The sequence below is a fragment of the Oncorhynchus mykiss genome, chromosome Y (assembly GCF_013265735.2).
Source record: "Oncorhynchus mykiss isolate Arlee chromosome Y, USDA_OmykA_1.1, whole genome shotgun sequence".
Taxonomy (NCBI): Eukaryota; Metazoa; Chordata; class Actinopteri; order Salmoniformes; family Salmonidae; genus Oncorhynchus; species Oncorhynchus mykiss.
Genome location: NC_048593.1, coordinates 21,508,456 through 21,525,796, shown reverse-complemented (window position 1 = coordinate 21,525,796; position 17,341 = coordinate 21,508,456). Strand labels below are relative to the sequence as shown.

Below are 17,341 nucleotides of genomic sequence, written 5' to 3'. Positions count from 1 at the left end.
CCCCCCCTTCCCAATTTGAAAAGAATCATTTGTATCTATCTTTCCACATCTACTTACACACGTAGCTACCTACACACGGTTAATGTTCTGAAAAAAATGATATATATATTGTGACCACCCTCCCAATCTGTCTGCCTAATTCTTTCTCTTTGCTCTTGTTTTCCTTAATAGGATGTCGGTATGCAGAGCCGGGAGGGTCGTCAGAGAAATGGGACACACCTGGGCTCGGGTGTGTCCCAGGATGAATGCACCTCTTCCCCATTCATTTACTTCAGTTAATAAATATATTTTGTTATTCCGTATCTCCACGTTGTCTCCTTTTTTGTTATGAACTTTGAGCCTGTTCGTGACAAGTGGGGGCTCGTCCGGGATCATAAGGTTGGTTCCTAGACATTTTGGCGTATAGCACTTTGTTGCATTACGAAGGACTAATACTAGTGTTGTTGGGCTTACTAGTACGTGTGTTGTGTTTGGGAGAAAACGTGGAGTTCATGTTTGAGAACACTGTAGGTGCATTGTTTTGCATCTTTTGTTACAGCTTGTTTGAGTTGTAATGTTTGGTGCCCAGTACTGGTTGCCTTCGTTTGTTTGGTAAACTTGCCACAGCGGTGGTTGGTTGGTTGTGTGCTGCATTGGAGAGAGTGTATTGGTTAGTTTCCAGGCCCCTGCCCAGGCTGGAGACTCTTGCTCTACTCGCTGTTGGGACATTGGTCCGAGGAGGTGAGTACAATCGGCTGTGTACCTCAGTGGGCGATTTGGGTAGGGTAGTGACACTTGCTACCAGGAGCTATAGCCTTTCTTTTTCCCCTGTTAGGCTTAGCAACATGTTTCACTTTGGAATATGTTGGTCATGGTTATTTTGTTTGTTATTTCTGTGTGGTGTCTGTGGACTGAGCAGATGTTTCGGGGGCACATCTGTTGCTTGGGGGAATCTGCCAGCGTGCTGGGTGGTTTATTTCCTTGCCAGCAGGCTACAGTGCGTAATTACCCACTGCAAATCTGCACGAAGACTAAGGTTGAGTAACTGTAGGTTTTGGGGAAGCTCCATATATATCTCAGCTTTCTTCTGTGGTGCCAGTGTGATTGTCACTTCTCTTGTGGTCTGGTGTGTTCAGCAGAGGGAAAGAGCTAGATATATATATTTTTTGCATTTACTTCGGACTATGGCGTCTAATGTAGACGAGTTTATTCGCTTTCCATCAGAAGAACTGTTAGAATTATGTACTAAAGGACAGCTGTTGAAGATTGCTGAACACTACAAGGATGAAATTAGGTTGATATTGAAGGCCAATCTGATGAATGGTATTCTTGTAGTTACAACTGGGGCAGCATCTGCTGAGGACTCGCCGTCTCCCCGTAACGTTACAATGGCCTCTCCATCTGTTAGTCCTAGTAGTCTTCTTTTTGAACAGCAGAAATAACTGCTTCTGTTACAGCTAGAACATGATCGTGAGAAGCTAGAGCACGATCGTGAGAAGCTAGAGCACGATCGTGAGAAGCTAGAGCACGATCGTGAGATGCTAGAGCACGATCGTGAGATGCTAGAGCACGATCGTGAGAAGCTAGAGCACGATCGTGAGAAGCTAGAGCACGGCCGTGAGAAGCTAGAGCAAGACCGTGAGAAGCTAGAGCATGATCGTGGGAAGCTAGAGCATGATCTTGAGAAGTTAGAGCATGATCGTATATGAAAAGGAATTGGAATTTAAACAGGATATGGAGCATGCTAAAATCAAGCTGCGACAAGAGCGGCTATAACTGGTTAGGGAAGGAAAGCTCTCAGGGAAGAGTTTGCTCTGGGAAGGTGACCCAGATTTACCTAGGGGTCATTCCTCTTTTTGTCGTACCCAGGACACATTTGATATTGTTGGGAACTTACGGGTGTTGCCAAAATTTAATGAAGGACCCTGAGATATTATTTTCATTGTTTGAGCGTGTTGCTGATGCTAGGAGTTGGCCTGATTCTGACCGCACTTTAATGTTGCAGTGTGTTCACTGGTAAAGAGCAGGAAGCATATTCAGCTCTTAGTGTAGCCGACAGTGTCCGTTATGATAAGGTTAAAATGGCTGTGATTCACGAATTGGTCCCTGAGGCTTACCGCCAACGATTTAGAACTTTAAAAAGAGATAATAAACAGACTCATGTTGAGTTTGCTCAAGAGTTATATTCACAGTTTAATCGCTGGTGTTCTGCCTGTGCAGTTATGACTTTCCAAGGGCTGTGTGATCTGATTATGCTAGAGCAATTTAAGAACACAATTCCTGATCAAAAAGCCACGTACATTAACGAACGAAAAGTAAAGACTGGCGCTGAAGCTGCGGTTTTGGCGGACAAGTATGTTTTGACTCCCAAAAGTGTCTTTGCAGAGTCCCGTATTAGGAGTGAGTGGGGGCGTTCGGAGAGATTTGGGCCTCACTCACCGAGATACTTTGGTCCATGGCAGAGTTTCATTCAACTAGGTTTGAGCCTGACTCCCGTGGTAAAGCTGACTTTGGTCAAGAGTGTCACTACTGTCAAGGTTCGGGTCATTAGAAAAATGAATGTCCGGTTCTCAGGGATAGGGTTAAATTCAGTATGTGCGCTTACGTTAAATCTAAGCCTACGGCAATAGCTGCACCTGTTCCACATCAGTTCACTTCTGACACATTGTCTCATTCCCAGATGCATGTGAAAGTCCATATTGACCCAGACTGTTTACCTTTCATTACAGAGGGTTTTGTGTCTGTTAGGAAGTAAGGACCTAGTGCCAGTGAAGATCCTGAGAGACACAGGTGCCTCTGAATCGTTTGTGTTGGAGTCTGTGTTACCCATCTCTGCTGAGACTGATTCGGAGAATAGTGTTCTAATTATATATACTAGCCATGGCTCCCGAGTTGCGCAGTGGTCTAAGGCACTGCATCTCGGCTAAAGAGGCTTTACTACAGTCCCTGGTTCGAATTCCTCCTGTATCACATCTGACCGTGACTGGGAGTGCCATAGGGCGGTGCACAATTGGCCCAGCGTGGGTAGGCTGTCATTGTAAATAAGAATTTGCTCTTACCTGACTTGCCTAGTTAAAGAAAGGTTCAATTAAAAAAACAACTGGCGGCACCCGGCAGAGCAATCAATAAGTGAACAGTGGCTGGTGCTGAAAATATAGTTAACTTGTTATGCAAGTGTTGCACACCAACAGATGAAGAAAACCTATACCAGTCAAGCAATTCATTTCAACAATCTTCATTTTAATTTGGCTTTACAAACAACAAGAGGGCTTAATTGTAAGAGTCTATTTCTTCAGAGCCTAGACCTATGTAAAATAACTCAACTGGCTGAGGTAGGCTATGAGGCTTGACAGCCTAATAGAAGGAGGATTGTTTTTATTAGGCCTACTTACAATTGCAACTGGTCCAAAATGTAGCATCCTACATAAAACAATCATTTAAAGAACAAAGTCTGCATGTTCAAACTAAAACAATGTAACTAATAATGAAAAGAGCACATTTGTAATTCCCAAACTCTAAAAGTAATTGGAAAGGTAGATAGAAATTGTGACATTGTGGTTACAATAAAGAATGTACACAAGATGTAAACAAGATGCTGTGTTTTCACGACTGTAGCAGGTGTAGCCCATCACGCAAATGTTTCCTATTAGCAGGACAATATACTTTTTATAGGCCGGCTACTGTTGTGAAAATGCCTCAGTTTGCAATGTATTCAATGCTTAAGTACTTTAAAGTGTTACATTTCTAATTCAAAACAGTATTTCGTCAACATCTTTATGCTTTTGTTAATAAAATACATAAAAAACCACATTCAAATGCAGATGTTTACATAAACTACATTTGTCACACTTCTACCCAGCTCCACGACCACTGGTAAAATCTTGCTGAGATTATCAATGTATTTGTTGCATTGTTGTATCGTCAATTTCTCTAGCCACAACATCTTTATGGCCTCGACCAGTTCACCTTTGCTTGTCTGCTTGGCAGAGTTACAGATGAATGCTTTCAGTCGATGCCAAACAAGTTTGATCGGGTTTAAATTAGGAGACCTAAATGTAGAGATCCCAAAAATATTTTTTGGGGCTTGCCTATAGTATGGGGCTTGCCTGTCCTATCCACTCGGTAGCTCACCATATAAGATGCTTATAGCCCCTTCTTATTAATGGTATCCGTTGCTTTTATACATGTCTTGCTACTTGAAAGTCATCCTTATTCTCACTCAAACTCCTGTGGCTTATTTTTCAAATTGTCATGTTTCATTTCTAAATGTCTGCACAATTGTGAAGGTTTCCCACGGGAGAGTAAGAGTTAATGTGATTGGATGTTCATTATTTGATTAGGCTACCTGTATTTGACATTGTGTTGTTATTTCGCTGAACACTAGATGGTTTAGTTTTATTTTTGCTAGTGAAACAAGGCTACTCAGGTGAGAAAAAAACCTCACCCAAATGTCTATTACCGTTGGAAAATATAAATGTACTTTTCTTTGGGGGGGGGGGGATACCCCCGACGGCATTGTGCATACCCCTGGGGCTTTGGGATTACCTGCCTTAAAGAGATGGGTGAGGCTAAAGCTCAAGAGAGTGTGAACGATGATGAATGGGTGTAGATAAAGAAGGGCTCTCCAATAGTCGTACCAAAACATTCAAAGGCCATTTTCTCAAAAGTGAGTTTACAAGTTTATCAACTTTTAAAGCAAAATGACTTTCCCATTGTTCCTCAACTGTAATGTGTGATATGCCATTTTGTAGCTCAAAATTTTGCTACATACAGTAAGACCGATTTGAGCTGGTCGGTCACATATTTGTGCACACACACACGTAGGGAATTAGAACCATCATCTCCTTTCAGCCTGTATGTGTAAAAACCACTATCATTCATAATCATAATCTAAACTGAGCTAAAACTACCCCCCCTGCTGATGCCAGAGGCAGGTTATAATTGTCCAAACTGAGTTCCAGGCTCTAATATGTTAACATAGAAGAATCCGATTCCACGCTGTCATAGTTCTGGAGTATGAAGATTCCTGTAAATACAGATCTTGAATCCTAACCTGCAGTCATTTAGACCTGTCTGGGTGATTCATTTGTAGTCTTTATCTCTCCTCAAAGTCAGCATCGCAGAATCGCTTCTGTAACTAGTAAAAATATTAGTCATATTTAGTTGTTTTTGATTGCATTTCAAATATATGTTTAAATAATTAACCATGTTTAGAATTGTCTAAAACCACCACAGTGATTCTAACCTGTCAAGCAAATCATTTAGTTGGACTGTTGGTATGGATGTTTTGATTTGAATGCCAGGTTGATGTTGAGTGGAGAAGCCTGAAGCACGAGCCAAGAGAGGACAACTTAGATGGTAGCAGATGTATGCAGATGCTGGGGAGAACTACAAGGCTACTTTGGACTATTGCCAAAGTGCAGTGAGCTTTCCAGTGCCCCAATGGCTGCCAGCAATCACCCAGGTGGGTGCTGCATGTTGGTGGTGGTTGTGGAGTAGCTGGCTAACTACCGGCTACAGAGACCATTTGCGCTGCGGACAAAAGTCATCATTACTCCATGTCTGGACATGTCTGATCCGCAGAAGGTTGGTGTAACCTTAATTGGGGAGGACGTGCACGTGGTAATGGCTGGAGCGGACTGGGTGGAACTGTATCAACAATATCAAACACATGGTTTCCATATGTTTGATGCGATTCCATTTACACCGTTCCAGCCTTCCTCCCCTTGGCTGATCCTGTCCCTGACCAAAACTCCAGAGGTTTTCAACTGGGTGTGATCGACCATGACGCTCCCTCGATCCTCACAAAGACAATCACACGATTTCCCATGATTTAAATATTTGTCTATTTAAATTATTAGCTCATTTATTTAGATTGACTGTACACTGCAATTCAGCTCTTAGCTGCCAATTTGTACACCTTAACAAACAATAAAATAAACTAAACCCTCAACAGGACTCCTTCATGTTTATCGTGCACTCAGGCATGTGTGTTATCTAGTGTGTGGCTACATGCCAAACACAAGCACGCACACACACTGAGAGAGCCTGATTGGTCCTTTAATCCAGACTAGGATTACAGTAGATGTGATGTCGCAGGCATTTGAATCACATCAATATCAGATAAGAGATGAGGACTGTCTTTCTCTCAGTAAAGGTCACACACACTTACTGTACACACTTTCACATATAGCGGTGTGGTCACAAATGTTTATCCAAAGACTTCCACATGTACCTACACACGAATATCAAGCCACATGGACAGTCAGGCAGACAGGCAGGCAGACAGACAGACCTTTAACAAAGGTATTTTCTGGTATAGGTGGGCTGCTCCTGCCATGGTTTTGAGCGGCACTGCTTTGCAAAGTGATTTTGTTTCCCACAAGCGTTGCACTCTTTCTCTCTCGCCGGACTGTCTCTATTATGTGGTTCTTTGCACTTTTACAAATTCTTTGGATAATGTGGCTAATACCGGTATACTTTGTACTGACATTTCTGACCCCTTTAATAAAAGTAATTGTGAGCTCTTTAATAAGATGTTGATTGATAATATTTCATGGGAAGTTTTTTATAATCAGGTTGATGTGGAGTCTGCTTACCAGACTTTTCTCATATCTTTCAATTCTGTATTTCACCCTTAGTTAAACTACGTAAGAGAGCAGCAGAAGGGTTCTGGAAACATTGGTTTAGTGTTATAAAACATTTTTCACAAATCCCTCTCCCCTGAATTCTGCAAATTACAAAAAGTATAAGAACAAATTTACTCACCTACTTAGGATATCCCCAAAAATATATTTCACCAACAATTCCAAGAATCCTTCAATAATATCAAGTCAACTTGGAAAAGCATCGATCAAGTGGTGAATAAGCAAAAGGCATCTACAACTATTCCCTCTCAATGTATTGTTGGAAATAAGATCATGATGTTATTTCATGTGAATTGAATCACTTTTTTGTAAGTTTAGAAGACTGATGGAAATCCCTGGGATTCCATTAACCCTTTGATGTGTACAGTCACATATTTGTGATCGTTGTTGAGTGGTCCCTGCAGCATCTAAGCAGCAGCGCTGTCTCAAAAGCATCTAAACAATGTATTGTACTGATGGGAAATTAAGGTCTTCACAACTTTATTCCTTCATTTCACCTTTTATTGTAAAAGATAAATGTGAACTTCATCATCCAAACATCACACGGAACACATCCATAGCCACACTCAATCCATGAAGCAATCTAAATAACAGGTTGCTCTGACAAAAAAAACGAAAATTTAAGTTAGCGACCTAACAGCTAGACTTATTACAATGTACCACATCCCTGGTGAGCACAAGGGAGAAATGTAATATTGTTTAGAAAAGGGATGCCTGTCAGCTAGGAAATTATTGATGATTGCAGCCGTGTTTGTTTATGTTTGACAAGCGACAACTCCCTATTCCCAGAATGCCATTCACTATAAGACGCAAATAAACTAAATCAAAGTCAAAGATGACTGAGCCCATTGTCTGAAAGGGAAACTTTTCAGAATTGTACATGTACAAATCTTTAATGTACTTGTTACAGTGTATACAAAATCCGGAGCACATGACTTGACAAGTTGTTTACCGCTTTTGACAGATCACAAAGCAAATAAAATGTTATCACCTCACAGTCCATCACACTAAATAAACATAATGTTAACTTAGAAAACATAATGTTAACTTTCACTGCTATGCGGATGACACACAGCTGTACATTTCAATGAAACATGGTGAAGCCCCAAAATTGCCCTCGCTAGAAGCCTGTGTTTCAGACATAAGGAAGTGGATGGCTGCAAACTTTTTACTTTTAAACTCGGACAAAACAGAGATGCTTGTTCTAGGTCCCAAGAAACAAAGAGATCTTCTGTTGAATCTGACAATTAATCTTGATGGTTGTACAGTCGTCTCAAATAAAACTGTGTAGGTATGTATGGCAGGACCAAATCAGAAAGATAGGTAGCACTAACTGAAGTTTACTTAGTGCTTTATACGGGTAGCCGGAAAGTAGAGCATTGCAGTAGTCTAACCTAGAAGTAACAAAAGCATGGATACATTTTTCTGCATCATTTTTGGACAGAAAGTTTCAGATTTTTGCAATGTTACGTAGATGGAAAAAAGCTGTCCTTGAAACAGCCTTGATATGTTCGTCAAAAGAGAGATCAGGGTCCAGAGTAACGCTGAGGTCCTTCACAGTTTTATTTGAGACGACTGTACAACCATCAAGATTAATTGTCAGATTCAACAGAAGATCTCTTTGTTTCTTGGGACCTAGAACTAGCATCTCTGTGAAAAGTTAAGATTATGTTTTCGAATGACATCCCCAAGAGGTAAAATATATCGTGAAAACAATAGTGGTCCCAAAACGGAACCTTGAATAACACCGAAATGTACAGTTGATTTGTCAGAGCACAAATCATTCACAGAGACAAACTGATATCTTTCCGACAGATAAGATCTAAACCAGGCCAGAACTTGTCTGTGTAGACCAATTTGGGTTTCCAATCTCCAATGTGGTGATCGATGGTATCAAAAGCAGCACTAAGGTCTAGGAGCACGAGGACAGATGCAGAGCCTCGGTCTGATGCCGTTAAAAGGTAATTTACCACCTTCACAAGTGCAGTCTCAGTGCTATGATGAGGTCTAAAACCAGACTGAAGCATTTCGTATACATTGTTTGTCTTCAGGAAGGCAGTGAGTTGCTGCGCAACAGCTTTTTCTAAAAATGTTGAGAGGAATGGAAGATTCGATATAGGCCGATAGTTTTTTATATTTTCTGGGTCAAGGTTTGGCTTTTTCAAGAGAGGCTTTATTACTGCCAATTTTAGTGAGTTTGGTACACATCCGGTGGATAGAGAGCCTTTTATTATGTTCAACATAGGAGGTCCAAGCACATGAAGCAGCTCTTTCAGTAGTTTAGTTGGAATAGGGTCCAGTATGCAGCTTGAAGGTTTAGAGGCCATGATTATTTTCATCATTGTGTCAAGAGATATAGTGCTTAAACACTTGAGTGTCTCTCTTGATCCTAGGTCCTGGCAGAGTTATGCAGACGCAAGACAACTGAGCTTTGAAGGAATACGCAGATTTAAAAGAGGAGTCCGTAATTTGCTTTCTATTGATCATGATCTTTTCCTCAAATTAATTTATTACTGCTGAAGTGAAAGCCATCCTCACTTGGGGAATGCTGCTTTTTAGTTAGCTTTGCGACAGTATCAAAAATACATTTTGGATTGTTCTTATTTTCCTCAATTATGTTGGAAAAATAGGATGATCGTGCAGCAGTGAGGGTTCTTCGATACTGCACGGTACTGTCTTTCCAAGCTAGTCGGAAGACTTCCAGTTTGGTGTTGCGCCATTTCTGTTCCAATTTTCTGGAAGCTTGCTTCAGAGCTCGGGTATTTTCTGTATACCAAGGAGCTAATTTCTTATGACAAATATTTTTGTTTTTATGGGTGCAACTGCATCTAGGGTATTGCTCAAGGTTAAATTGAGTTCCTCAGTTAGGTGGTTAACTGATTTTTGTCCTCTGATGTCCTTGCGTAGGCAGAGGGAGTCTGGAAGGGCATCAATAAATCTTTGTGTTGTCTGGGAATTTACAGCACGACTTCTGATGCACCTTGGTTGGGGTCTGAGCAGATTATTTGTTGCAATTGCAAACGTAATAAAATGATGGTCTGATAGTCCGATAGGAAAAACATAAAGATCCACAACATTTATTCCATGGGACAAAACTAGGTCCAGAGTATGACTGTGACAGTGAGTAGGTCCAGAGACATGTTGGACAAAACCCACTGAGTCGATGATGGCGCCGAAAGCCTTTTGGAGTGGGTCTGTGGACTTTTCCATGTGAATATTAAAGTCACCAAAAATTAGAATATTACCAGGGTACCAGGGAACTCAATGAGGAATGCTGTATATGGCCCAGGAGGCCTGTAAACAGTAGCTATAAAAAGTGATTGAGTAGACTGCATAGATTTCATGACTAGAAGCTCAAAAGACTAGAAGCTTTTTTTTTTTTGTAAATTGAAATTTGCTATTGTAACTGTTAGCAACACCTCCACCTTTGCGGGATGCAAGGAGGATATGGTCACTAGTGTAACCAGGAGGTGAGGCCTCATTTAACACAGTAAATTCATCAGGCTTAAGCCATGTTTCAGTCAGGCCAATCACATCAAGATTATGATCAGTTCATTGACTACAACTGCCTTTGAAGTAAGGGATCTAACATTAAGTAGCCCTATTTTGAGATGTGAGGTATCACGATCTCTTTCAATAATGGCAGGAATGGAGGAGGTCTTTATCCTAGTGAGATTGCTAAGGTGAACACCTCCTTGTAATGTTTTGCCCAACCTTGGTCAAGGCACATACATGGTCTCAATGGGGAAAGCTGAGCTGGAAAGATCATATTCAATTGTCTATAGCAAAGTGATGAAATCTGTTGGTGTCTGTCATGTTCACTGTCTTCAAACTCCCTGTCATAAATGAGCCAAGCGCGCAGCGTGCATGTCATTCCACATCTTTAATAAAGCGAAACCTTCACAAAAAAAAACAGGTAAACAGAAACCGAACGTGACGCAACCGTGGCGCACACAAACACACAGAAAATAAATAATTACCCACAAAGACAGGTGGGAAAAAAGGCTGCCTAAGTATGATTCCCAATCAGAGACAACGATAGACAGCTGCCTCTGATTGGGAACCATACCCGGCCAACAAAGAAACAGACAAACTAGAATGCCCACTCAAATCACACCCTGACCTTACCAAATAGAGAAATAAAAAGGCTCTCTAAGGTTAGTGGTTTGTTCATAAGGCTTGCTTCCTAACTCTATACTATAGCTTAATTTACCCATAGATCATTTACTGTAATATTTTCTGGGCCAGTACATACAGTATGCCTCCTACCTACACAAATTACTCATCATACAAAATAAATTTGCAAGACTAGCCACTTCCTCTAATTACCTGGCTCTGTAATGCCTGTGTGTTTAGCTGGTGAGATGAGTCAGGCGCAGGACAGCAGATATGAGTAATGAAATACATTTTGCTAAAAAAAATATAACAAAACACGTTGTATAAATACAAGGCCACAAACACAATAAACAATTACTCACAAACAAACATGGGGGAACATAGGGTTAAATAATGAACAAGTAATTGGGGAATTGAAACCAGGTGTTTAAGACAAAGACAAAACAAATGGAAAATGAAAAGTGGATCGGTGATGGTTAGAAGGCCGGTGACGTCCACAGCCAAACGCCACCCGAACAAGGAGAGGGACCGACTTCAGCGGAAGTCGTGACAGGCTCCATCTGCACCTTTGTTTAAAAAACTCAATATCTTGTCTATTTTTGACATTAATGTACTGCAATTTTGCACGTTCATCTACAAACATATCTCCCAGACACATTACCTAAACACTTCAATGGATTCTTCCAGGTTAATTCTGAAATCCATGTACAGTGCCTTGCGAAAGTATTCGGCCCCCTTGAACTTTGTGACCTTTTGCCACATTTCAGGCTTCAAACATAAAGATATAAAACTGTATTTTTTTGTGAAGAATCAACAACAAGTGGGACACAATCATGAAGTGGAACGACATTTATTGGATATTTCAAACCTTTTTAACAAATCAAAAACTGAAAAATTGGGCGTGCAAAATTATTCAGCCCCCTTAAGTTAATACTTTGTAGCGCCACCTTTTGCTGCGATTACAGCTGTAAGTCGCTTGGGGTATGTCTCTATCAGTTTTGCACATCGAGAGACTGACATTTTTTCCCATTCCTCCTTGCAAAACAGCTCGAGCTCAGTGAGGTTGGATGGAGAGCATTTGTGAACAGCAGTTTTCAGTTCTTTCCACAGATTCTCGATTGGATTCAGGTCTGGACTTTGACTTGGCCATTCTAACAAGGCACTGTATCTTTTTTTTTTCTTATAGTGGATATTACATTCAAGATCTGACATTTATTCAAAGGTACAAATTCAAATTATTTTATATTTGTCTATGTTATATTTGTCTATGTTGAAAATTGGTTGCCATAATGACCTAATCCTGTGGCTGAAATTTTACCTTCAAAAAAAGTTTAAGTTGTTTAAGTCCAAATTCTACTTCACAATAAGATGACAAAATATGTTGAACCAACGTTGATTTAACCAGTTTGTGCACAGTGGGTTCATGTTCCCTATGACTCTGTTTTCCTTCATGCACTTAATTGGCAATGTAGCAATCACACCGTTTTATACTAAGAGTGACCCTAGTTCAGTTGGGCCACATTGGAATAAATGGCCGCAGAGATTCTAAAATGACACAACTGCCATGAACATCCCCAGAGATGCTAGGCTGAGGATCCTACAGTCTATTTTAGACCATTTGATTGGAGAGATAAGCACATGTACTGAAAGAGGGAGGTACAGTACTTCACACAAATCAAAATGAAAGTCACAGTGCAGACAATGGGCTATGAAAGTAAAGCAGAAAGCTTTCCTTCCCTTCTGCTCTCCCCAGGGTGATTGGCCAGGTATAAAGGGCTCGGTGGAGGTCAAACGTATTCAAAGGAAATAGATCATATATAATGTAATAGAGGGCCGAAACATTGTAAACAGAATTGTGGACTTTGACCTGTAGAGATGCGATTAAGACATACATATGGTTCAACAGACAATCATGTTAGAGGGGAGCCTGAAATTCATCCTGGGTGATTCGGTCATTTCAAAATACTCTCTTCTCTTTCTCAATTCCATCAATACCTTTCTGCTGAGAGATATCCTATCACACTAGCTTTAGAGACGTTTGTCTTCTTAAACCTCTGATCTGTTGCTGTATTGACCCCAAAACAACATCTTTCATCTTGACTTCTGGTTTGAGAAAATCGATCCAAATCCTAACAACAATGGTTCCTTTTGCCCTGCAGAAAGTGGAGTGTGGGAGCTTGTCTTCGTGGCAGAAGGCGGGTATAGCAGTTTTCATAACGCATTGCCCATCCTGCCCGTACAGGCCCAGATGGCAACGTAGCAAATGTAACAATGAGACCTTTGTGTCTCTCACACCCACTGCTTCATTAGCACTTGCTTTCCTCTGTTTTTCCCTCTGTTTTACTTGCATTCTGTCCCATGCTGCGTCCACCTCACCCCTACTTAACTATTGGCCCAGGAAATGAGGAGAGAGGAGAGAAATGAGAGGGAGGATGTATCAAAGAGCTTTATTGTTTATGGGCTCATCCAGATACAAAGGATTCTTTTCTCCCCTTTTTCTTACCCATTTTAGTCATCCGACTGCTGACAAACTTCCTGTGGATTGCCAAAAATAACCTGGATGGCGTAATGTGTCTGAACGGCTGTAGATGATTTTAGTTTGGACCTGTCTGGTGGCTTGCTAACTCATGATTAGCTAGCTTGACCGGCATGCCATACGTTCACCCTGTTCTGAGAGAAAGCAGAGGCCACAGTGAATCAGGCACCGGGAACCACATCTCAAATAACCTCTTGTCCAAATCTCCTTCAAACCCCTTCCGAAGGTACTTTCTCAGCTAGTGGGAAGTGGTTGTTATCGACGGCCTAGTTAATTGCAGCAGTGGATGGACTTCTATAAAGAGTGAGGAGTGGGCAGAAGTTTTTAGAATGACACAATTACTCTCAGTGGAATACTTGGCAGAGACCTGGTTTAGCAGTTATGTAAGGCTTTACCCTTGTGCAGAAGTGACATCCAGATGACCCTAGATTCCCCAGTCCCCCCAGGCTGCAGTCAATGGTGCATTGGGAATAAATTCCAGGACACCCAATTGCATAGCAAATTTTAGATCAAGTCCCCAGAATACCCTGCAAATTAGCTAATTAGCTGAATCCCTATAGAGCCCCTCTCGTTCACGCTCCCTCCTTGTACAGTCTCTCTCTCGCACAGAAAAAAACACACACACACTCACTTACCCACTCTTTCAGCATCGTGTTAAATAATCTTTTTAGGAATATTACACCCTGACATAATTTGTACTCTGTACGTTCCATTTAGTTAGAAGCCCTTAGGGTATTATCCCCCAACCACTTTCTTGCTGTACCAGAAGGGAAATGGATAACACATGCTAAAACTTAGAAAGTACAGGCACTTCAATGCATTGAGTGGCAGTTGCCACTCTGATTGTACAGTATCTACAGAACAGTGCAGTTGCAGTCATTGTTCAATGGAAACAGACAGCGTCGATTCTCCGTGACCAGCATTGACACAAGGCAACGCTCCCAACTGATGTATGAGATGCTTGAGAAACAGGGGGTTCGATGAGAAACTCACTCACTATAGCACACTCGACAGGCCAGACAACGAGAAACACACAGAACCATGACACACCTTGACTCATCCTATGATGTAACATCCTGTCAAGCCAAAGTCACACCTGACACAAAAGCCCAAGAGGATGTGATGATGAGAAGATGTTTTCCATCTGACAAAACCACTCAGCAACCACAGTCTGACTCTGACCTTCAGAAACACTTCCGGAACAATTCCTGCTAATAAGACAAGGTTGGTCTGTACTGTACTTGCAATACTCATGCGTTCACCTATAAAATATCCCTGGCACAGCTAGGAAGACAATAAAAGCCTGTGTTGAAATTCTCTTTTTGCTACCGCTTGCTCCTGCATTTTGCTTTTTTTTTATGATCAAAAAATGCGATTTGCACAGTTTTCATGTATAATAAAGCTGTATAATAACTCATTAATGCAGTGTGCCTGATTGATGATATAGTACTAGCTGAAAGTGTTATCAAAACACACTCACACCATCAGCAAACAGTCTCCAAGGTTGTATATGGATTTAAATGTCTACACTTTCCAATCTTACACAATACACTATTTTTTTAAACAATATACATCTCCCAGAAAATACAGACACAGAAATGAGTCAGAAGACCATCAGATTGCCGTAGCTTCTCAACACATTTATGTAATCAGTTGTACCCATGTTTTTGACTGATAAGAGACAGTCAAAAGGGCCCTGCTGATCAGAATGCACATCATCCTGAAGAGGATATGTTTCCTCTTTAAGCCCGGTCCCATGAGCACCTTCTTTAGCCCAGCATTCTAGCTGCTAGGCTAAACTTCAGCCAGTGCCCTAGTGAATTTCCTGTCCCCGAATCAGCACTGGCCGGCCAACCTCATACCCTGGCGCCATCTTCACGCCCCTGTGCCACTGCTTTGGGGACTACATTAAATGCCCAAAATATACCGTAGTGGGCAAGGAGAGGGAAGTGAGGCATGGTGGAAACACATGGGGTGTTTGTTTACACACAGCTCCCCATAAATGTCTGAATAAGTTTCAAGCCTAACAGTACGGCCATGGGACATGGGACTCCACCACAGCACTGTGGGCTCCAGGCCAGCGGCCGGAATGTCATGGTCTCAGGAATGCAAGAGCGAGGTCGAGTGTGATGGGCCACTCCAGTCTCCCGTGGCTGTTCCATTTGGCGCTGCCGTGACAACGAGCGGTGGATTTGCTGTTGAGAGTGAAGATCCCTCGCTTGTGCTAAGACATTGAATTCATACACACAACAAAGGTGCTGGGCTGTGTCATTATAGGGGGATCTGTTTGAAATGCTTGAACCCTGGAAAGAACGGTGAAGAGATGGAAAAACATACACCCATCAGCTCTAAAGTATAGTTGATTGTTGGCAGAATTATAATACACTTTCAAATTCACATCTCACTTTAGCTTTCTGTATTGTTAGCCTGGTCTCCATAAATCTTATTTCCTGTGTACAGTTCCTTCAAACTGTACGCAGGAAATAAAAAAGGCCTTAGTTGCCAAAATCTCACACTATCTCTTTAAGGTAAAAGAGAGTATTTGCGCACATTTGAATGTCGTTCTGCATGCTGTACAGTATCATTGTACCTTTGTTTGTGGATGCTATTGTGAGACTACAGAACATTTGCGGCAGGCAGCCATCTTGCTTTTCCGGAGGAAATGCCTGCGATCGTATGTCTTGGCCATATTTCTGAGAGAGAGGCCTCTCCAAACAAATCCAACTTTAAAAAATGTCAGACTGAAAGTACTCGTTCTCCCCTGTAGGAGATTGTTTTCTGTGGTCTTGTAATTGAATTAGGGAATAGAAGTAAGGAAACACAAAGAAAAGGCTGCTGCTTTCTCATATCCAAGACAAACATTGGTGATACAAAGGAAAGACGGTTTAGTTCCAAACACTGCTGATGTGAATAGAGACAAATGCAGCAATGGACCCAAACAGACAAAATATCACAGAAGTGGACTGGAACTAATGTGACACATTGATGTCTGTGTCTGGGATGCATGTTTGCATGCGTGTGTGCGTGTGTGTGTCAGGGTGTGCATGCACGAGCCAGCGTGCTGTTGTGTTAGGTGGTGTGTGGGGATAGGATGTCTGGCTGGGGACCCGGGGGGCACTGGGCATCAGATGTTATATCCCTTCTCTCTCTCTCTCTGTCTATCTCCTCCTCACCCTTCACCAGATGAGAGTGTCTCACGGCCTGTACCCTCTTACACAACTGCTAACCTCCTTGTCACGAGCCAACACACACCACACACCTCACTCCCTATGTAACAGTACAACTTTAAACCGTCCCCTCGCCCATACCCGGGCGCGAACCAGGGACCTTCTGCACACATCAACAACTGACGCCTACGAAGCGTCGTTACCCATCGCTCCACAAAAGCCGCGGCCCTTGCAGAGCAAGGGGAACTACTACTTCAAGGTCTCAGAGCAAGTGACGTCACTGATTGAAACGCTATTTAGCGCCCACGCTAACTAAGCTAGCCGTTTCACATCCGTTACACCTACACATCCCTCTCCCCACAGCCTTTGTCACCTTGCACAACTCTGAACTTAAAAACATAAAAACAACCGGATGAACATCTCGCGGCGCTCATCTGGTAAGGTAGCATCTCTCACATCCTTTGATATTTTGCAAAGGGGATCGGAGCGTGAATGCTCTTCTCTCTTTCTCAGAATGAACCCTAACTTCTGCTGCTCCCCAGATAATGCGCTCCACAGGCCTTGATTATGATTATGCAGTATGTTAAGAATTTCATCAACAGCAGAAGTTTAGGATTTATTTCACCTTGAAAAATCTCACAATTTTCTAATGTGTAATTGATGCTCCGATGTGTGTGTGTGTGTGTGTGTGTGTGTGTGTGTGTGTGTCTCTCTCTCAGTGTTTACTATCCAGTTGAACCAGATCAATACAGTATGTCCACTTCAACAGGGGTAGGATTGTCAACCTGGGGCTTAGCCTTGGTGGTGTGAGATGGAATCATTTGATAAGTTAAAACTCCTAGTCTCCAATTTGCAGTGTCTGCTTTTGGCACAATCTGTGTGTGGCTCTATTCAAT

The 17,341-nt window shown here is 41.9% G+C and overlaps 1 long non-coding RNA gene across 1 annotated transcript; it reads left to right on the top strand.

Annotated features, from left to right (window-relative positions):
- Positions 1–283: 283 nt before the first annotated feature.
- Positions 284–5,920, top strand: LOC118945362. Its single transcript, XR_005040529.1, has 3 exons — positions 284–378; positions 5,283–5,443; positions 5,563–5,920. It is a non-coding gene; the product is annotated as an uncharacterized LOC118945362 (long non-coding RNA).
- The last annotated feature ends 11,421 nt before the right edge of the window (positions 5,921–17,341 follow it).